General features: G+C 44.0%; 1 protein-coding gene across 1 annotated transcript in view; it reads left to right on the forward strand.

Annotated features, from left to right (window-relative positions):
• The window catches only part of MFRP (membrane frizzled-related protein), a 681,594-nt gene that overhangs the window by 84,652 nt on the left and 572,980 nt on the right, over positions 1-23,962 (forward strand). The window lies entirely within an intron of this gene.

Genomic DNA, 23,962 nt, shown 5'->3' on the forward strand with positions numbered 1-23,962 from the left:
GCAGCTGAAGAAACTGAAAGAGGAGATGATGGCTTTTCAACTGCGGGTGCAGCTGACAATTTTTTTACCAACAGCTCTTTGCATAGTTTTAGATTTTGGTCTGTTGGAAAAAACTCACAAGGTAGGACTTAAACTAGGATCCAGAATGGTCACCAAAATATGTTTTTCAGATTTCAATAGATTGATGACTCCTGGTGAAGTGATTCAAGAGCTTGATCCACCAGTCCGACATACCTTGCACAATCACTCCGTTTCAACTCCTCCTTCAGTTTCTCCAGCTGTTTTTGCAAAAGTCTGATGAGAGGAATGACCTGTCTCAAGCTGGCAGTGTCTGAACTAACTTCACATGTGGCAAGTTCAAAGGGTTTGAGAACCTTGCACAACACAGAAATTATTCTCCACTGCACTTGAGTAAGGTGCATTCCCTCTCCACGGCATAGGCCATTGTATAGCCCTGGATGACCTTTTGTTGTTCCTCTATCTGCTGAAGCATATAGAGGGTAGAATTCCACTGAGTTACTACCTCTTGCTTCAGCTGATGGCAGGGCAAACTTAACAGTACCTGCTGGTCATGCAATCTTCGACAAGTGGTTGCCGAATGTCTAAAATGTACGGATATTTTGCGGGCCACCGAGAGCATCTCCCGCATGCCCCTGTCATTTTAAAAAAAAATTTGCACCACCAAACTGTGTGAGCAAAACATGGGACGTGTTGGAATGCTCTTACAATATTGGTGGCATTGTCCGAAATCACAAATCTCGAGGAAAGTCCAAGTGGGGTAAGGCATTTAGCAATGACTTCCCTGAGTTTTTCTAAGAGGTTTTCAGCGGAATGCCTCTTAGTGAAACCAGTTATACAAAGAGTAGCCTGCCTCTGCATCAGCTGTCTTTTGGTAGATGTTGCTGTTGCTGTTGTAGGTAATACACCTACAGAGTGGGCTGTCACAGTCATGTAATCCTTAGTTTGCCCTGTCCCACTTGTCCACATATCAGTGGTCAAGTGGACAGTGGGTACAACGGCATTTCTGAGGACATTAATAAGGTTTTTTTTAATGTCCTTGTATAGACTTGGAATTGCTGTTCTAGCAAAGTGGAATCTAGAAGGGATCTGGTAGCAAGGACACAGGACCTCAGTTAACTGTTGAAAACCCACTGCAGTAATGGCAGATACTGGACACATATCTAATACCAGTATAGCTGTTATGGCATCAGTAATCCGCTGTGCAACTGGGTGATTGCTGTCATACTTGTTTGCCCTTGCAAATGATTGTTTGACAGTTAATTGTTTTTTGGAGGATATGCTACAAGTAGTCTTCCTCCTGGTCCCCTTTTGTGATGAAGATCCAGTCACAACAACAGCAGCAGCAACAGGCGTAGTCCTCAAGTATCCTTCTGAGGAATCACGGATAGGAGTTGAGTCAATCATGCTTCGAATACCAACATTGGATGCAGCAGGACTACTCCCGATGATGAATGAGAATGTTGATGATGCAGGTATTGGTGGTAGAGATCGAAGGCACTTGGATCCCACAGAGAGGGAGCAGGTAGGTGACACTGGACTTGTTACATTTTGTGTTTTGGAACTTGGCGTCATACACTGTGATATTTGATGAATGTGCTCCAAGTGATATAACAAGGAGGAGGTTCCTATATGGTTTAAGTCCCTCCCTCTACTCACTCTTGCTTGGCAATGGTTATATATGGCTTGACAACTATTGTCTGGATTGCGGTGGACATAATTCCACACATGAGAAGTGGATTTTTTAGCCTTTTGCCCCGGCATGATAACAATGGGCTTTGGCTTTTTCAATCCATGGGCAACAGCTGTTGCCTTACTTACACAAAGGACATCCTCGACATCAACATCCTCATCACCGTCTTCATCATCAACATCCTCATCATCCTTAGCATCTTCAACTACCAAAGTATCCTCCTCCTCCATGTGCAATTCCACAGAAGCATCCTCACTGACTATGTCTGCAAGATGTTGACTGCCTTTCCCCACATTTACAGAGGGCACACAAATGTTGGAACCTGGAGGATCCTCCAGTACACTAGTACTTAAGTCTGGCTCACACATGGCAACTGCGGACACATTTGCACTCTCCTCAGGGATTTGTGATTTCGATTTGTGGTTGGTTTTTCCAGAGCTGTCTTACTCTTCTTAACAACTTTCAATTTTTTAATGGTACCACCACCACTACTACTACAAGCAGAAGGGCTCTCAGAACCAGCAGTCAACATAAATAAAGGCCAAGGCCTTATCCTTTCCTTGCCCCTTTGTGTAGTGAATGGCATATTGCCAACTTTTTGTTTATCTAAAGGCAACTTGCCTTTCGATTTTTGTTTCTTTACTACAGTAAAAATAGCTTTACCATATCCATGGCATGTCTTAAGCCCTGGTGCATGGGCATTCATAAAGGACAAGGAAGTGGAAGGCCTTGCATTATCATGATGACTGCTGGTGGCAGCTACAACATGTGGTTCTTGGCTCTCCTGTCATGTGACAGCCCTCCATATTTTCTGCGGTCTTGAAGCAGTGTCACAAGCACCAATAGTGTAGCCAAGGTGCAGTTACAAAATTCACACATGTGCAGTCATGCGCACACAGAAAAAAAATAGACAAAGACACAATTTTTTTTTTTCAGGTCCAGAACTTGGGCCCAGAGCACAGATTGATGACGACTGGAGTCGGGCAGAACTAGGTTGCAACTTGCGTTGCTGCTGTATCCTGTGCATCTAAGCCTAACACGCACACACACAGAAAATAAGCAGACAAAAGTCACTTTTTTTTTTTTTTTTTCGGGTCCAGAACTTGATGACGACTGGAGTCGGGCAGCACTAGGTTGCGTTGCTGTATCTTGTGCAGCTAAGCCTAACACGCACACACACACAAATTGATGATTGGGCCACAGATTGATGACGATTGGAGTCAGGCAGCACTGGGTTGCGTTGCTGTATCTTGTGCGGCTAAGCCTAACACACACACACACACAAAAAAAAATAGACAAAAGACACTATTTTTTGGAGGAGGGTCCAGAACTTGGGCCCAGAGCACAAATTGAAGACAAATGAGTCAGTCAGTACTAGGTTGCAACTTGCGTTGCTGCTGTACCTTGTGCAGCTAAGCCTAACACGTACACACACACACACACACAAAAAAATAGACAAAAAACACTATTTTTTTTTGTTTGTTATTTCGGGTACAAAACTTTGGCCCAGAGCACAGATTGACGATGACTGGAGTCGGGCAGCACTAGGTTGCAACTTGCGTTACTGCTGTATCTTGTGCGGCTAAGCCTAACACGCACACACACACACAGAAAATAAATAGACAAAAGACACTATTTTTTTTTGTTTGTTTTTTTTCGGGTCCAGAACGTTGGCCCAGAGCAGAGATGGATGACGACTGGAGTCGGGCAGCACTAGGTTGCAACTTGCGTTGCTGCTGTATCTTGTGCAGCTAAGCCTAATACGCACACACACAGAAAATTAATAGACAAAAGACACTATTTTTTTGTTTTGTTTTTTACGGGTCCAGAACTTGGGCCCAGACCACAAATTGATGACGACTGGAGTTTGCAGCACTAGGTGGAAACTTGCATTGCTGCTTTATCTTGTGCGGCTAAGCCTAACACGCACACACACAGAAAATAAATAGACACTATTTTTTTTTTTCGGGCCCAGAGCACAGACTGATGATGACTGGAGTCGGGCAGCACTAGGTTTTCTTGTGCGGCTAAGCCTAACACGCACACACAGATAAAAATAAAACGACAATATATTTCTTTTTTTCGGGTCCAGAACTTGGGCACAAATGGACGCAGCAGACAGCACAGCACCAGCCCAGATGGATTAGCACCAGCTCAGATGGACACAGCAGACAGCACAGCACCAGCCCAGATGGATCAGCACCAGCCCAGATGGACACAGCAGACAGCACAGCACCAGCCCAGATGGATCAGCAACAGCACCAGCCCAGATGGACACAGCAGACAGCAAAGCAGTGACAGCACCAGATGGATCAGCAGTGCACCAGCCCAGGACACAGCAGACAGCACAGCTTCAGCACAGGTAGGTAGTACTACCTCTACCAGCCCTACACTACCCACCCTCCCTGTTCAGTCTCCACAGCTGGAGTGAAATGGCAGCCGCCGCGTGGTCCCTTATATACATAGAGACGAAAACTCACGAGACGCGAGATTTCGTCTCTATGGTTTTGCCTCAGTTTGAGATCCGGGGCCGGCGGGGGAACGCACGTTCGGTTCTCACCCCGGTTCTCAAAATTCGGGTGGATTTGTATCTCTGAGATTCTAACCCGCTCATCTCTAGTATATATATATATATATATATATATATAGCTATCTGTGTGTATATATGTGGCTATCTGTGTGAGTATATATGTGGCTATCTGTGTGTAAATATGTGGCTATCTGTGTGTGTATATATGTGGCTATCTGTGTGTATATATGTGGCTATGTGTATATGTGGCTATCTGTGTATATGTATATATGTGGCTATCTGTGTGTGTATATATGTGGCTATCTGTGTGTGTATATATGTGGCTATGTGTATATATGTGGCTATCTGTGTGTGTATATATGTGGCTATCTGTGTGTGTCTATATATGGCTATCTGTGTGCATATGTGGCTGTGTGTATATATGTGGCTATCTGTGTGTGTGTATATGTGGCTGTGTGTATATATGTGGCTATCTGTGTGCGTATGTGGCTGTGTGTATATATGTGGCTATCTGTGTGTATATATATGTGGCTGTGTGTATATATGTGGCTATCTGTGTGTATATATGTGGCTGTGTGCTAATATGTGGCTATCTGTGTGCATATGGGGCTGTGTATATATATGTGGCTGTGTGTATAAATATGGCTATCTGTGTGTGTATATGTGGCTGTGTGTATATATGTGGCTATCTGTGTGCATATGTGGCTGTGTATATATATATGGCTATCTGTGTGCATATGTGGCTGTGTGTATATATGTGGCTATCTGTGTGTATATGTGGCTGTGTGTATATATATGGCTATCTGTGTGTATATGTGGCTATGTGTATATATATATATATATATATATATATATGGCTATCTGTGTGCATATGTGGCTGTGTGTATATATATGGCTATCTGTGTGTATATGTGGCTGTGTGTATATATATGGCTATCTGTGTGTATATGTGGCTGTGTGTATATATATGGCTATCTGTGTGTATATGTGGCTGTGTGTATATATATCGCTATCTGTGTGTATATGTGGCTGTGTGTATATATATGGCTATCTGTGTGCATATGTGGCTGTGTATATATATGTGGCTGTTTATATATATATATGTGGCTATGTATGTATCTGTGGCTGTGTGTATATATATATGGCTATCTGTGTGCATATGTGGCTGTGTGTATATATGTGGCTATCTGTGTGTATACGTGGCTATCTGTGTGTGTATATGTGGCTATCTGTGTGTATATATAATATATTATATATGTGGCTGTGTGTATATATGTGGCTATCTGTGTGTACATATGTGGCTGTGTGCTAATATGTGGCTATCTGTGTGCATATGGTGCTGTGTATATATATATGGCTATCTGTGTGTGTATACAGGGCCGTAGAGAGCCCTGCCTGGCCCAGATACAGAGGGGTCATGGCCTAATCGTGGGAGGCATGGCCACGCCCCCTTGAGAAAAAAAATAAACAAACACACTTTTGTGAGCCCCTCAGCCTGGGGCAAAGCCAGGGGGGGCATGATCAGTGTGATCGCTCCCCCCCACAGGCATAGGAAAACTGCTGTGGCTGCTGCTCAGCAGCCATGAGCAGTCTCCCACTACAGCTCAGCACATGCTGTGTGCTGGGCTGCTGTGATGGAGAGAGAAAGGAGGGGGGCCAGCGTGAGACCTAGGCCCCCACCAGGCCCCTTAGGGAGCCTGGGCCCGGGTAAATTGTACCTGCTCCCCCCTCTCGGCACCCCTATGTGTATATATTTGGCTGTGTGTGCATATCTGGCTGTGTGTATCTATTTGGCTATCTGTGTGCACATGTTGCTGTGTGTATATGTGTGGTTAATTGTGTGTGCATAAATATGTGTGTGTGTGTGTGTGTGTGTGCATGCTTTGACAAAGTCTTATAATATGTCCTGTTTGTAATATATAAACTATAAAGGTTTGTTGGGAATGGTGAATATAGCTTTCTCATGGTTTCAAACTAGGGCACAGATATATTGGGCACTGTACCACTATCACACCCACTTCATTGGCTGGCAAGGCAAGGTGTTAATTAAATTAATTGGAGGGGGAGGAGTCGGGACTGGAAAGGGGAGGAGTCTGTGCTAAACAGTAAATCTTCCCCCTAAAAGAAAAGTCTATATCTGTTACTGTCAGAGCCCTTGTCCAAGGTATGTGCTAGTCACTGCCCTCTACAGAGACAACATCCCCTGTGCAGACCACAACCCCACAACACTAGTCACCCTCACGTGCCATTGGCACACACCCCTGTGGCCTCACAGATTAGGCCCTTCTTAAACTTCAGCTCCAGGCCCATGTGGACCTTAATCTGGCAATGAAAATAGGGAAGAATGTTACCCTTCATAAAGCCTAACAATAAAAAAACAAGGATTAAAGGGGAGAAAAGTAGCACCAACCAATTAGCTCCTAACTGTCATTTTTCAAACACAGCCTGTAAAGTGACAGGAGCTGATTGGTTGGTGCTATTTATCTCCAATTTTATCTAATAGTAAAATAGGGACTAATAGTTACACTATATTCACCTAGAGACTAAAACATGGAATAGAGTTATGCAGCATACAACCTGACACTAAAATAAAAGGGAACTGCAGCTATGCCGCATACACACAGAGTAATACAAGGACTATAGCTGCACTAACACACTGATTTTATGTAGTGCAGCTGTAATACTGTACCTATTTAAGTGTGACACTGAAATAGAGATTACAGCTGCGCTTCATAAATTCAATGTGTAATTAGTGCTACTTGTAGTTAGGGATGAGCAGGTTTGGTTCCTTGAGAACCGAACCTGCCTGAACTACAAGGATCCGAGGCAGATCCGAGTTGGCTTAGGTTTTCCTGCCTCACTCGGATCTGAACACGAGGCACAATGTCATCATCCTGCTTTTGGATTTGCGCAGGTTTTGGATTCAATAAAGGTCCCGTGATCGCAGCCATTTTTCATTCCGGCTGTGGAGAGTGAAGAGGGAGGGAGTTGGGACCTGTACTGTGCTGCTGTTGTTGCACACTGACGCTGTGCATAGGGGCTGGCTACTGTTGTACATATAGGGGCTAGCTGCAGGCCCGCCAAGAGCCGTGGCGGGCCCCGGTAGTAGGGGGCATGGCCTAATCACGGGAGGCGTGGCCACGCCCCCTTGCCGAGAAAAAAAAAAAGATTTGCAGCACCGCTAAGCGGCGCTGCGCGCTGGGGAGAGGGGGTGCTCTGAGCCCACTTAGCCCGGCGCAAAGCCAGGGGGGGCGAGATCAGTGTGATCGCTCCCGCGCACAGGCATAGGAGACTGCTGTGGCTGCTGCTCAGCAGCCATGAGCAGTCTACAATTGCAGCTCAGCACACGCTGTGTGCTGGGCTGCTGTGAGGGGGGGGAGTGGCACAGGAAGCCCGGGCCCGGGTAATCTGTACCCGCTCCCCCCCTCTTGGCTCCCCTGGCTAGCTGTTGTCCTGTCCATAAGGGATGGTTGGCTGTTGTCTATAGAGGGGCTGGCTGGCTGTTGTCCTGTCCATAGGGGCTGGCTGTAGTGATGTGTTGTCCAGGGGGTGCTCTGTCCTTCAGGGGTCCTCTTCACCCACCCCCAGTGTGAAAAAAAGAAAAATAAATTAGTGTTAGCCACACCTGTCATTGGCGTAGGTGCACAGGGGTGCTATGCTGCAGTCTGTCAAGGGGCTGCTGGCCCCCCAAAAATAAAGATTTTATGTGTGCATGTTAGCCACATTTATCAGCAACATAGCTGCGCATGGGTGCTGTGCTGCCTGTGTCATTTATCAAGAGGCTGCTGACTCTTTTGGGTGCTCTCCCTCCCAAGTGCGCCCTAAAAAATGTGTTTTTTTTCTGTGTTTTTGTGCGTTAGCTATGGCATCAAAAATGCCTCTGCTGAGATTTGCATAAACATTTTCAAAGATGAAAATAGACGATATGGTTTAAAACATGGAATAAAGCAGCTAAAACTGCATTCTCTGATTATGGTGTCCCTACTCCCTACCCATGGTCCCTCTACCTGACTTTCAGTGAGTTAGAGGGGCAACTCCATGCAACCATATTCCAGAGTGCAGCTGCTCCTCCTGTAGCCCAAGTCAGAAGATTTGTAGGGGGTGTGGTAATGATATGGTCTAAAATGGAGCTCACATCCACTAAAGTGGATAATGAATGCCCAATCTAACAGCGAGCGCAGCTGTGATTTATACACAACACAGGATGGGATGATGATATAGGCTTGGGTGATGGTATAATCTGGGGTGATGTATACATCATCTTCTTCACACAATATTAATTTGTCCCCACTGGAATCCACCATTAAAGGTGCCTCTGTAATTTTTGCACATAATTGATGGTAAAGGTCTTTCTCATAGAATTTGTATTTCATTTTTATGGACATCATCTTTTCCCCATTTTGGGGGAGTAGTCTCAGGCCGATCACTGACAAGGTCCCCGGCTGTGCTGAAAACTCTTTCTAAGCAAGTACACACTGGAAGGTTGGTGGGCAGCTCAGGTAAAGCAAAGAATGTTAACATTCTTAATGTTGCACATAGCAAGTGGCAACATGAACACTTTGAATTTTTAGTTAGAAAGTAGAAACTTAATATTAATAAATAGTAGAAACAAATTGCCTCTTTTTCCTGGCAGTAGTTATTTACATGTATATCTTTCTCTTCAGATCTGTGTCCATTGGGAAGAAAAAATAATTTCTTCATCCCTTCTGGGATGAAAATTCACTCCCAGCAAGCAGGCATGGTGCTCAAGAATTCCCAAGAAAGACACAACGTAAACTTAAACTTTAAATCTTAAATGTTGCATTCAATGCTCTGTTCACATATCTGATATGGTTAAGTGGACAGGTGGAACAACAGTAGTTTGAAAGCCACTAACTAAAGGTGCATACACACGGTATGATCTGTACCACTAATGACTTGAAAGATATCTTTCAGTGAGTCATCCTGCCACAGCTCTGAACAGGAAAATTGACAATGTTGTTCAAGTTGCCCTGCATGCATGGACGATGAAAGATATCTTTATCGTCCATGCGGGAATGCACATCATTGGTCGTTGGCCAATCGTTCACTGCCTAAAAATGAACAATACAAACGATATATCATTCAGTGATATCATTATTGTTCATATCATTCAGGAAAATTTTCCCGTGTGTATACAGCATTACTCTGTTTTTTTTAATGTCCCTGTACAGGTTGGGAGATGCCTTTACAGAAGGTTTGCAAAGGATTATTTGTCAATTGTTTTTGAAAAGCACTTTTCCTGGTCCCTTCTGGGATGAAAATCCACTCCTAGCTGCAGAAGCAGGCACAGGATTCTCAAGAAAGACACAACATAAGGCCTTAAATCAGGGGTAGAAAACCTTGGTCCTCGAAAGCTACTAACAGTTCCTGTTTTCCAGACCACCTAGCAGGTGCACAGGTTTATTCATTACTCAGCACCACATTTGAAAAGATCCACAGGTGGAGTTAATTATTTATTACAGTTGTAATTCTGTGAAGAGACCTGGAAAACATGCACTGTTGGTAGCTCTCAGGGTTGGCTACCCCTGCATTAAATCATAGAACTTATGTTTGAGGCCACTAATTAACTCTGTTTTTTTAATGTCCCTGTACAGGTTGGGAAATGCCTTTACAGAAGGGTTGCAAAGGATTGTTTAAGTCAATTTTTTATTTGTTTTTGAAAAGCACTCTTCCTGGTCCCCTTCTGGGATGAAAATCCACTCCTAGCCACAGAAGCAGGCACAGGATTCTCAAGAAAGACACAATATAAGACCTAAATCAGGGGTAGCCAACCTTGGTCCTCGAGAGCTACTAACAGTTCATGTTTTCCAAACCACCTATCTGGTGCACAGGTGTATTCATTACTCACCAATACATTTGAAAAGATCCACAGGTGGAGTTAATTACAGTTATTATTCTGTGAGGAGACCTGGAAAACATGCACTGTTGGTAGCTCTCAGGGTTGGCTACCCCTGCCTTAAATCATAGATCTTATCTTGTGGCAGCTAACTAACTCTGTATTTTTTATAAAAAAAAATTGTAAATGCCTCCTCCCCTTACCTTCTTCCTCATAAATTTTCTTTGAAATCAAAAAGTGAAATTAAATTTACTACCAATCAACCCTTCCTGTCCCTGCCCTGCCTTCAACTACATACAGTATATACTCCAACTCCCTCAGGCCTCTCTTGAATAATAAAAATGTTTCTTGATGTGCCATGTTTGAAGTTGAACTGCCATGTATTTGTGCCGCCCACTGCTGCCGCTTAGCTTAGATAGCCAGCTAGCTTGTTGCAAATTTTGGGCCTAAACTGGATAAAAACAATTTGGTGAGCTGTGAGATGGTCAAAACTAACTGGAAACGAGTGGAAATAAATGTTATTGAGGTTAATAAAACTGTAGGAACAAATTAAAGTCCCATTTTATGTGATTTCTAGGTTTTTATGATTTTTTTAAGAAAAAATCCAGATCAGAAAACAAAACCGAAAAACAAAACACGGAGGTGAGGTTTTGGCAAAACCAATCCAGATCCAAAACCAGGGGAGATCCAGATCCAAAACCAAAACACGGGGGTCAGTGCACATCTCTATTAAAGACTATGGCCCTCATTCAGAGCCGTACGCTCTGAGCAGAGCGCACGCTCTGAATGAGGGCCGGGCTCCATTTTCATGGAGCGTCCTCCTGGACGCTCGTATAGCTGTGGGTCACCACCCACAGGCTATACGAGCGTGCTTTTTGATGGCCGCGATGGTCGAGACCATCGCGACCATCGAAATTGCGAGCCGGAGCCTGCGGTTGAGGATTTCAACCGCAAGCTCCGGAGTGATTTTGGCTCTATCAGAGCCAAAATCACTCCCACTGACATCACTAGTGATGTCAGTGGGCCGGCTTCTGACGGGAGGCGTACCCGTGGGAACGCCCCCGTCAGGGAAGCACGCCCCCGGCACGCCCACCAAAGGGGGCGTGCTGTCAATCAACATTGACAGCACGCCCCCTTTGATCGGACACAACGAGCGAAGGACTTTCCTTCACTCGTCGCGTCTGGCGCATGCGCACGACGGAGCTCCCTCCGTCGTGCGCATGCTCAGTGCATAACATCGACCCACTTGCGAGCGGACAGCCGCTCGCGAGTGGGTCTGAATCAGGCCCTATATACTGTATAAGCTACATACAACCTGACACTAAAATACAGGGAACTAGAGCAGCATTAAAAACACTGAAACTGGAAACTACAGCTATTCTACATACACACGGAGTGAAATAGGGATTACAGCTTCACTAATACACTGAATTTATGTAGCATAGCTGTAATCACTATGTGTCGTTGTTAATGTGTGTGTAATTGTGTAATAATATTTTACCTGTATGAGTTGGTCTCCGCATCTGTGTCTTTACCTTGTCTCTGCCACACTCCTCTCCCTCTGACATGACCCCTCTTCCTGTGACACCTGCCACTCGTCACTGCTGTCTGGGGACCCTTCAGAAGAGCAGGGCGATTGGGATGAACGGGGTCGCTTCTCCCTGGGTATAAAAATTTTATTACAATACTTCCTTTAAAAAATGTAACTTCAAATGAGGAGGTTAAACTATATAGATAAGATATATGTAATAGTGAGACATGCGTGCATGATTTGAAAATAAAAAATGTTACGGAAAAAAGGGTATATTAGCTGCACAGGATGTATTTAGGGGCACATGTGATGCAATATGTAAATGCATGCATATAAAAAGAGGTATAATAAAGGTTGCCATTTATGGTGCATAAGTTGGATGGAGGGCTTACTTACTATAGGGGTGCAGGACTTACTATTTCGCTGAAAGGGTTTCTAAAATGTCTTGCATGGAAGGACGGGGTAGGGAAGAGTAACCAAATGCATGCTTGTTTTATTAAAATATTTGCATTGCAAATGGGCCATGTTAGGTGCATGGGAGTAGAAAGTGGGGGTCTATCAGGGTGCAGGGATTGCTATATAATACCCCATTTACACCAGAGCTAAAACCCGGGTTTTTGAAGGGTTAACCCGGGCAGCTCCCTGGTGTAAAAGGGGAGAGAGTTGGATCGCCGGGTCGATCCAACCCAGGTAACTAGCAGGGTTTAATACTGGCGTAGCCCGTGAAACCCTGCTATGGGAACAGCGCACTCTGGGTCACGATGACCTGGAGTGCGTTGCTAGCCGGCCGATTGGTCCGGCTTCAGTGGCGTCATCTCCAAGCGTCCACTTTCACTCCGCAAAAGCCGGGTCTATGCAGACCCGACTGCGGTGTGAGCGGCGCTGACTCGGGAATATCCCGAGTCAGCGCCGGCAAAATTCCGGGTCTGATCTGGATAGGAACTTTGTTCCAACTCCGGGTCAGACCCAGAATTTAGGTGGAAAAGGGGTAATAGTTAGAGGAGGGGAATCTATTGTGGTGCAGTTAGTGTGTATGGTCATAGGGGGAGAGGGTCCTATAAGGGTGCAGTGTGGGTGCAGCACTGCCTAGGTGAGTGCATGGGTCAGGGTGGGATGGCTAAGAGTGAGTGGGACAGATTGCACTTACCTATAAAACAAAAAAATGGCTCCAGAAATCTTCCTCCACAGGCTGTCTTCTCTGCTCCCAGACGCTGTCTTATCTCTCCTGGATCCCGGAATGCTGCTCTCTCTCACTCTCTTTGCTGCTGAACTCATTTACCAAAGGTGCCCTTACCAACAGTAAAAACCAAATTGATCTGAGGCCTGCACACTCTCTCCACACTGCAGTCAGATTAAAATGGTGGAATGCCAACGCCCAAACAGACCTTATATATCCTGGAGAAAAGAGCGCCAAAACACTGATAAATTTACGCCCTCGTGAAATCCCCGCCTCCCGCATCGTGCTATTAGCTTGTTTTTGCTGGAGTGGACGTTTTGGTCGCATTGAATTGGATAGCATGATAACGTTGAAAGCAAAACTAAATCAAAACCTGTGATTACAGCGAAAACGAGATTTCGCTCATCATCGAGGTATTATCGCATGTAATTGAAATCAAGCCATAGTCTTAATCTGCCTCATGTTTTGATCAGACACTGAGGGATTATTTTGGTTGTGCAATAATGCGTAATGCAGAAAAAGGAAACTTTTCAGTTTTGATGTTCCTTATTGTAATTGACCAGCTACTAAAGGGTTAATGCTGTAAATGATACCACAGTCGACTCTTACCCCTTAAGGTCTGCTAATACAATGAAGAAGGATATGACTCATTGTCCCGGCTTGGTGATGCACTTCTTATCCCTTGATGTGTACCGACCCTTACAATGTGGTCTGCGGTCGGGGAGTATACTTGTGCTGGATTTCCTCCTTGCTGCTCTGTAGTTTGTAATGTATTACCACTGGCTACTTCCTGGAGCGTTTTTAGGGGGCATGGCTTGACGTGTTTCTCCGCTACGTGCCATTTCTTGAGAAGCATCTAGCCTTTCTACATTTTCTCCTTTTATCCAATTTACAGCCAATCAGATAGTTTAATTGTCCAAAGGCACATTTGTTTAATAGGAAATATGAACATAATGTATGTCGGTCCTTGCAGTATTTTAAAATAGGTATAGCTTTATTAATAGGGGTATAATGAACTCTTGTAAATAGAACATATTTTAGGCCACAACCACAGTGAATTACATATATGATGAACTCTGACTGGGCAATTCAAAAAGCTTTCTATTTGGAAAACTTTGTTGGAATATGATGTTACTATATTATTCTTATGGTCTGCATGATTGCAAGTATGGCAGTTGTTTCTTTCACACTTGAAGAAACCTTTTGGTTTATTCATTTGTGGAAGAATAAATCTGAATCCTTGCAATTAGCTGTTCCTCTATGTCTCAGGGAACTAGGGGCTAGGAAATGCTTCAGATTGTTAAATCTTCCAAATACTACTTTATCTACTTTTTACAATACAGGAGCTAAAAATCTGTCCATCTTTAGCAATGCCATGTTCTTTGCTATCATTTTTCGAATATTTTCTGCAGCTGAATTGTACTGAGTAACAAATGCCAGGCTCCTGTGTTCTGTATCTTGTTTTAATTAGGTAGTTTTCTTATACCCCTTTTACACCAGAGCAAAAACCTGGGTTTTTGCTGGGTCTACCTGGGTCGCAGCTCAGTGTAAAAGGGTCCCTGAAAAATAACCCAGGTCAAGTGACCCAGTAATCCAACCCAGGTAGCTACCAGGGTTGGACCCAGGATGGACCCGGATAATGGTGCAGTGTAAACGGTGCAACTGGGGTTATCTGACCTGGGTCATGCCTAAAATGAGCTGATTGGTGGTTGTGGGGCATTCACCTCCCACTTTTTATGACCTCACAGGTTTAGCAGGACAGACCTGAGTTCAGTGTGAACAGGGCTGACCTAGGAGTAAACCAGATCAAAGGAGCAGTGTAAATGGGTCTGACCTGGGTCTGACCAGGGTTGGAATCAGGTCCAAAAACCCAGGTCGGACCTGGGTTTTTGGTGGAAAAGAGGTATAATACCCAGGTCCGCGATCACGGGGGCGGGGCTTAGCGCCGGGGGCGGGGCTTAGCGTCGGTGGGGGGGTAGTAGCGGTGGTCGGTCGGCGCATGCGCGGGCTCTTAGTCGAGGTATTTTTTCCAAAAATACCGCGACTAGAGTGCGGATGGGATCCGCAGGGACAGAGCTTTATCGCACGCAAGGGATTTATAGTAAATCCCTGTGATATTGCCTGAATTCGCAATGCGAATTCACTCGGTAATATCACACTACAATCCGCATTCAATATGCGGATTGTAGTAAATAGAGCCCGAAATCTCTCCAAATAAAATAATTTGAGGGTACTCATATAGTACAAAACTCAGAGGATCACGTTTCCTTAGAAATATAAAATTTTCTATAAAAAGAAAATGTAAAGGACAGAAAGACTAAATCTAAAAAGTGTTGGATATAAGTCCTAGTGGAAAAAGAGACCTTTTAAAAAACCCTCTGACTTATATCCCCTATAATTTATTGCCACTTTTTTAAATATTTTCTATACCTTGACCTTTGAATATTTTAGATCATTGTGAAACTAGTCCCATTCAAGAAAAGGAAGAGATAATTTAACTAGACAAGAAAGAACAGCACTCAAAAAACTAATTACCAATCATAAATTAGTGATTAAGCAAGCTGACAAGGGATAAGGTCAGGTTATTCAAATCTTATTGTCATGCCCGGCTCCAAAGAATCCCCTACTGAGGGGCTGAAAGCTGAGGTCCTGGGTTGAGGGAGAAATCGGAGGCGAGGAGCCTGAATGTAAGTTCTCCTCATCCACAGGTACAGAGTTGGCACAATGGGAATTGCTTCCTGAAGACTAAAAGACAGGAGGGCAGGTCATTGGCCAGGGGTAGCAGATTATTGGAGCACAGCATCAGCTGACTGAGATCATGCTACAATTGGTTAAGAGGACTGTCACATGAGAAGAACTGTCATGGCGGCGCCCATGATGGGAACTCCGATACCCAAGACAAACAGCCAACCACAGAGAGCACCTAGGGCAGAATACTCAGTAACAAACCCCTCACTGCGCCAGAAGTCAGGGAGGCCGGCACAGAGGTAAGAGATAGCCAATCCTAGGCTGAACCCTGACACTGAGTACACGAGGTGCGAACTGAGAGCCTGATTCAGCAAGGATCACTATTCTGCTAGAACGCATGCACCAAAGTTACTAATATTAGTGGTGAAATGCAAATGTTTAAAATCGCATTGCAATCACAGCTTACCATAAGGACGCACACTTCCCCTTACACACATCCGTATACATGGGCAACATAGCGAAATAATCAGTAACATTGGACCCATATGCACAGTTAAGGCAGGTCAGACCTCACTCAGAAATTGCTTATTTCAGGTCACGCTATGAGGCATCAGGCTGCGTATGGATTTGCAATGGATATTGGGCAATTTGATCAATGTTGAGAGTCAAGGATTTTCTCAATTTCAAACTTGACTCCCTGTTGAGTCTGAACTTGAGGTGTTTTGGGTCAGCAAACTTTTTGTAATTTCTAGAAGCCCTTTTCAGGAAACAATGAATCTTTTCCTATATATCTAAAAAGGAATTCACAGTATCAGTTACAGAAGGAACTTCCATAGAAGGTATTTCTTGGAAATTGGGTACTTGTGGATGTTTAACATATGCTGCAAAAAACAAGGTGGTATACGAAGAATAATGGTATATGAAGTTATGGGAGATTTCTGCCCAAGGTAAAAAATGAAGCCAATCATCTTGTGAAGAGGATACGAAGACATCACAAATTAATATTTTAGTTAACTAGCGCTCAGGGAAGATCAACTGAGGGAACAAAGTGAGCCATCTTCAAAAATCGGTCAATGATCACCCAGATGGTATTATGCACTTTGGATGGTGGTAACTTGGAGATAAAATCCATGGGGAGATTAGTCCAAGGAGCATCATGAATTGGTAGAGGATGTAATGGCCCAAAATCTTATTACAAGTGACTTTATATTGGGCACACTTGGCTCAGGACATAATAAAGTCTCGAACATCTTTTTTCATGGTAGGCCACCAGTAGGATCATTGCAGGAACTTGAAGGTTTTAAGAATGCCTGAATGTCCAAAAAAAGAGAGAAGCATGGGCCCATGTCAGCAAATATTTTCACAGCGGTGGTGCAACAAAAATTATACCCAGAAGAAGTCGAGTAGATGTAAAGGCAAGAGGATCCAGGATTGGGCAAACTTGAGTTTGGTCCTCTTCCTCTTTTGGAGATGGGAAGGATCGGGACAGAGAGTCAGCTTTTTTATTTAGGACACCAGGGCGAAATTGAAGTTTGAAGTTGAATCTTGAGAAGAGGGACCAACGAGCTTGTCTGGCATTCAATCGATGAGCAGACTAGAGGTAGACCAGATTCTTATGATCTGTGATGATAGTAATAGAGAACCTTGCACCTTCTAAAAGGTGTATCCACTCCTCCAGTGCCAAATGCATAGTCAACAATTCCTGGTCACCGGTGGAGTACTTCTTCTCAGCCGGAGAAAATAATTAGAGAAAATAACCCTGAGTCTGAGACAGTACAGCCCCAACTCTCACCGAAGAGGCATCCACTTCTGGGATGAAGCGGTTTTCCAGTTGTGGTTGGCGAAAAATCAGGGTGGTGAAAAGGGCCATTTTTAGATGTTGAAAAGCTTCCACTGCTGTAGATGGCCAGTAAGAAGAATTGGCTCCCTTTTTATTGAGGGCCGTGATGTGAGCAACTAAGGCAGAGAGGTTCGGAATAAAGCTGCAATAATAATTTGAGAACCCCAAGAATTACTGAGTGGCTTTTAATGAGTTTGGTCATTGGCAGTCCCGAATGGCACAGTTTGTCCGGATCCATCTGTAGATAATTCCCAGAAATTATGTGCCCCAAGAAAAGCACGGAGGATCATTTGAAGAGGCATTTAGAGATCTACCTATACAGATGGTGAGCTTGAAGGTGGGTAAGGACCTCTCTGACATGAAGTTGGTGGTACTGCAGGTTCTTGGAAAAAATTAGGATGTCATACAGATAGACTGCGATGAACTTGTAAAGGATTTCTCTGAAGATCTCATTAACGTACCCCTGAAATACAGCTGGTGCATTACATAATTCAAATGGCATGACCAAATATTCAAAATGGCCATCCCGCATGTTGAACACAGTTTTCCACTCATCTCCAGCCTTGATGCAAATTAAATTGTAGGCACCTCGAAGGTATAATTTGGTGAAAAGATGAGCCCCACAAAACTTCTCAAAAAGTTCAGAGATGAGGGGAAGAGGGTATTGGTTCTTGATAATGTTCAAGTGGAGGCCACGGTAGTCTATACAGGGTCTGAGCCCTCCATCCTTCTTTTCAACAAAAAAGAAGATGGCCCCAGAAGGAGAGGAGGATGGTCTGATAAAGCCCTTAGCCAGGTTTTCTTTTATGTAATTGGACATAGCCGCAGTCTCAAGAACAGACAAAGGATAAATACGGCCATGTGGTGGCTTTTTCCCAGGAAGGAGATCAATGGCACAATCCCAAGAGTGATGGGGAGGTAGCTGGTCCGCAGCCTGTTTCATTAAAAACATCAGAAAAATCTTGATAGCGTACAGGTAGACAGGGGTCACAGAGGGCTCTTGATTGATCAAGAGGAAGAGGCTTGATGGAAACTTGATGGATATGCACTGGAAGTACCAAGGTCAGACATCGATGGAAACAAATGAAAGGATAGATGGAAACAGCCAGGACCCCAAGCTAGGATTTGCATAGTAGCCCAGTTCAGCATGGGATATTGTTTTTTTAAGCCAAGACCTAAGATCAGTTTGCAGGAGGTTTTTGTAATAACTAAAAGTTCCAATTCTTCATGGTGAAGACATCCTATTTGAAGAGAGACCGGAAGAGTGATTGAAGAGATAGCATCTCCACAAGTGACATTGCCATCAACACCAGTGATGTCTATCTTATTTGGTAAGGGAGTGACTGGTATACCCAAGGTTACAGCCAGAGACTTGGAAATAAAATTCCTAGCAGCACCTGAATTGACCAAGGCTTTTACCTCCTTTGTCCTCAACTTGTGGGAAATTATTACTGATAAAAGACTATCCATCAAATGGGATGGCTCGACCAGCACCCCCAACTGGACACCGCCAGGGCCAGTTAGGGTCTTGTGTTTCCCGCAAGAAGAGGACAAGTCTTGATAATATGGTCTGGGGCTGCACTGCACAGTAATGATAGAGCTTGTTCTGAAACTGATGGGTATGCTCAACCACAGTTAACCAAGACTTAATGACCTGCATGGGCTTTACTAGTAGCAGAGGAAGTCAAATGTACCTCTGAAAAAAAAAATGGTTCCAGAAATGATCCTCTCACCCTCTACTTGCCAACCGTTCTCTATGGTGTAAATCAATTTTAATACACAATGAGATTACTTCAGCGAAAGACTCAGAAAGGTCCCGAGGGGCTAATTCATCTTTTCTGAAAGATCATGAAGAAAGGAGGCCTTGAGGGCCTCTTCATTCCATTTTAGTTCAGAGGAAATCATTTGGAATTGGACCATGTACTGACATAAGACTCAGCTCATCAAAGATTCTTTTGAAAGCAGAAATAAAATTTTTGTAGTTGGGCAACAGAGGATATGCCTGTTACCATAATGGGGAGACCCAATCCAAAGTGTTTCCAGTCAGGAGAGAGATAATGTAGGCCACCTTAGACCTTGATGTAGGAAAGTTCTGTGGCAGGCATTCAAATTTAATTTTGCACTGGTTAATGAAACCTCAACAGCATTTAGGGCTACCATTGAAGCATTCAGTAGATGCCAACTGAAGATGAGGCTTTGGGTTTCCAGAAACTGGAGGATGAACTGGAGGATTGGAAGGAACTACCACAGTGGGAGAAGGAAGTAGTGTGTCCAAAGTCGCCTGTATGGACAGTAACTGCCCTGAAAGCTCTTGGAGGTATTGACCCACCTGATGTTGTGCAGCCTTCTGACTATACATGCGAGAGGCAAGGTCTTGCAATGCTCCACATCTTGGACCCAGTAGCTTTCATTGTGCCTGTACAAACTGTCACGCCCGGCTCCGAGGAATCTCCTACTGAGGGGCTGAAAGCTGAGGTACTGGGTTGATGGAGGAATTGGTGGCGAGGGGCCTGAATGGAAGTACTCCTCATGCACAAGTATTGGATGTTGACGAGACCTGAACAAAGGCACAGAGTGAAACCTGCCAGGAGGTGTTCACCAATGACCCCTGCAAGCAATATATGGGTTTAGCTGCTCCTGGCAAGCAGGTTGCAGCCCTTTGGTCAGGTATCCAAAACGAGTGGGAAAATGGTAATTTGGAGTAGTACAAGTACAGATTCTATACCTATAGGTACATATTTGGCACAATGGGAATTGCTTCCTGAAGTGATATACAGAAAGACAGGAGGGCAGGTCCACTGAGGAGTAGGATGCTCTGCTGGCACTGGATGAGGATGGTGATAGCACTAAAATAGACAAGCACTGAATGCACAGAGTGTGGATCCTGGTGCACTATTGGAACAGAAAGATGACTCAATGGTTATACTCGGTTGATGTGTACTGAGTACATGAGGTACGAACTGAGACACACTGGAGTATGACACAGTGGTAGTACTGGATAGATGTGGACTGAGTACACGGGATGCGAATTGAGACACACCAGAGGATAACACAGTGGTTGTACTTGGTAGATGTGGACTGAGTACACATGGTGCAAACTGAGACACACCAGAGGATGACACAGTGGTTGTACAGTACTCAGTAGATGTGGACTGAGGGCCTGAGCGCTCGCAAGCGGGTCAATGTTGCCCAAGTGCGCATGCACATGATGGAGGTGGCTCCATCGTGCGCATGCGCGAGACCCGAATAATGACGGCCAAGCCGTCGTTATGGGTCTCGCACCAAAGAGGGTGTTCTGTCGATGGTGACTGACAGCACGCCCCCTTTGGTGGGCATGCCGGGGGCATGGCTGCCCAGACGGAGGCGTTCCCATGGGTACCCCTACCATCTGGGGCCAGCCCCACTGACATCACTAGTGATGTCAGTGGGAGTGCTTTTGGCTCTGATAGAGCCAAAAGCACTCCAGGGCTTGCAGCAGCGAGACCCTACCACAAGGGTCTCGTCGCAAGCCCGATGGTCATGATGGTCTTGACCATCGCGACCATCATTTTGGCCGCTTGCTATAGCTGTGGGTGGTCACCCACAGCTATGCGAGCGGCCAGGAGGCCGCTCCAAAAAGGAGGAGGGACGGCCCTGATTGAGAGCGAGCGCTCTGTCAGAGCGTCCGGCTCTGAATCAGGGTCTGCATACATGGGGTGCAATGCCATATGCTCCGGAGGATGACACAGTGGTTGTACTCAGTTGATGTGTACTGAGTACATGGAGTGCAATGCCAGACACTCCAGATGATGACACAGTGGCTGTACTCAGTTGAAATGTACTGAGTACACGGAGTATGAATGGAGATGCACCGGAGGGTGATATAAGTTCGAGAAGACTCAAGAAACAGGAACCTGGAACGAAGTGACAGTTAGCATACAACAGTAGTAACGATGTTGTACAGGCAACTTCCTGGTGTCCAGAGCCCAGTATATATATCCTATGGTAGCAGTTTATAGGAGGACAGCGTCGGCTAACCAAGACTGTGCTACCATTGGTTGAAGGAACAGTCAGGTGAGAAAGACTTTCATGGTGGCGCCCATGATGGTAACCACAGTAACCAAGACACAGAGCCGCACATGAAAATCCCAGAGCACCTAAGGCAAAATCCTCAGTGCATCACCCGCCGCTGCACCTGATGTCTGACCGCACGAGTCAGGGGAAGCTGGTGCTGTGGTGAGTAACGGCTAATCCTAGGCCGAACCCTGACACTTATCAGACTACTTAGTGGAAGCTTCCTGAGTTAAACAATCAGAAATTTTATAAAACATTACAATCAAATCCTACCCAACTGTTCCAGAGAAAAAATTCTGTTAGATCAAGCATTAACCAAAAATGTAGTGTCCAAAGAAGTTTGGCAGTTTTTGTCTATTAATTATCTAATTACTCCGACATATTACCATCTACCAAAATTACATAAATCCATTTTATCATCACCAGGCCAACCCATAATATCTGGTATTGGATCTTTAACCTCAAATCTATTGGCATATTTAGACTTTTTTTGCAAAATCATGTGACTTCCCTGGACTCATATATTAGAGATACAGGACATTTTTTGGAAAAAAATTATAATATCGTATGGAAAAATACATATTAAATTAGTTACTTGCAATGAGGAATCATTGTATACAAACATTCCACACACGTTGAGTATAGAAGCAGTAGAACATTATATTCTCAAAGATGAAACGATGTCAGTGACGTCATGTGAATTTGTACTTGCATCAATAAAATTTATATTAGAGCACAATATTTTCCTTTTGAGTCCCAACTTTATTTACAGGTACATGGAAATGCAATGGGAACCAGGTTTGACCTGAACTTTGCCATCCTATATATGGGGTTCTATGAAGAGTACTACATATGGGAAGGGTGGCTTGGGTCAAGCCTGGTTCTATATGTGCGATATATAGATTATTTATTTTTCATCTGGGATGGTGACAGTTCTTCAATTACCAACATGGTAGAACACTTGAATTCTAATGATGTAGGCCTTAGGTTTACAGAGAATTTCATAAACAAAGAATTCATTTTTTTAGACATTACACTTTTATTGGTAAATAATAAATTACAAACATCTACATATATGAAAAAAGTAGACTATAACAAATATTGAAATTATAAGAGCTGTCATCACAAATAGTGGGAAAATAACATCCCCAAAGGCCAGTTTCTACAACTGAGAAACTGTCCAAAGAGAGGATTTTTTATAACAGCAATGCAAACAGATGTATGAGATCTTTATGGAACAAGGGAACCCTCAGAATGTCTTAGATCTAGCCCTAAAAACAGGTTAGAGAAGTAGAAAGGGACACCCTTCTAAGTAAGAAAGCTACCTAATTAAAACAAAATACAGAAAACAGGAGCCTGCCATTTGTTACTCATTCAGCTGCAGGAAATATTCAAAAATTGTAGAAAAAAACACGGCATTGCTAAAGATGGAAATTTTTAGCTCCTGTATTGGATAAAGTAGCTAAAGAGTATTATGAAAGGTTTATCAATTAGAAGCATTTACTAGACCCTAGTTCCCTGAGACAAGGGAGGAACAAATAATTGCAAGGATTCAAGGTTAACATGGCTACCACTGAATCCAAAAGGTTTCTTCAAGTGTGGAATGAACAACTGCCGTACTTACGATAAGAATAATATAGTAACATCATATTCCAACAAAGAAGTTTCCAAATAGAAAGCTTTTTTAATTGGCTATCAGAGTTCATCATATATGTAATTAACTGTGGTTGTGGACTACGGTATAGATAGATTTACTATTAATAAAGCTATACCTGTTTTAAAATACTGCAAGGACTGACTTACATTATGTCCATATTTCCTATTAAACAAATGTGCCTTCGGACAATTAAACTATCTGATTGGCTGTAAATTGGATTAAAGGAGAAAATGTAGAAAGGCTAGATGCTTCTGATGAAATGGCATATAGCCGAGAAAAGTGTCAAGCCATGACCCCCTGACAACACACCAGGAAGTAGCCAGTGGCAAAACATTACAAACTACAGAGCAGCAAAGAGGAAAGCTGGCATGAGTATACTCCCCCGACAATAGTCCACATTGTAAGACATCAAGGAATAAGAAGTGAGTCACCAAGCCGACTGTGGTATCATTTACAGCTTTAACCCTTTAGTAGCTGGTCAATTAGAATAAGGAACATCGAAACTGAAAAGTTTCCTTTTTCTTCACTAAACATTTCTGCACACCCAAAATAATCCTTCAGTGTCTGGTCAACACATCAGGCAGACATATGGTGTGTACACATGGTACAATGAAAACGCATGATATGAACCATAATGATATCATTCATATCGCTATTGTTCAGATCGTAAATTTTTTGGTGCCTTCCAACCCACAAACGACTAGCGATGCACGGGCACGTATGCACGATATCGTCCATCAGCTGTGCAAGCTGGTCAACCTGGTCGATATTGACCAGGTTACATACGAACCAGCTATCGTTGATCGCGGGTCGCTGGCCCATCGTTGGGGGGTTGGTGGTGTGCTGGATGAATGATAATGATCATCTAGCACACCGGGAAGGTGCAGGGCGATCAGTCAGCGATATCGTTATCGCTCA

The sequence above is a fragment of the Taudactylus pleione genome, unplaced genomic scaffold, assembly GCF_031769625.1.
Source record: "Taudactylus pleione unplaced genomic scaffold, aTauple2 ptg000334l, whole genome shotgun sequence".
NCBI classification, from domain to species: domain Eukaryota; kingdom Metazoa; phylum Chordata; class Amphibia; order Anura; family Myobatrachidae; genus Taudactylus; species Taudactylus pleione.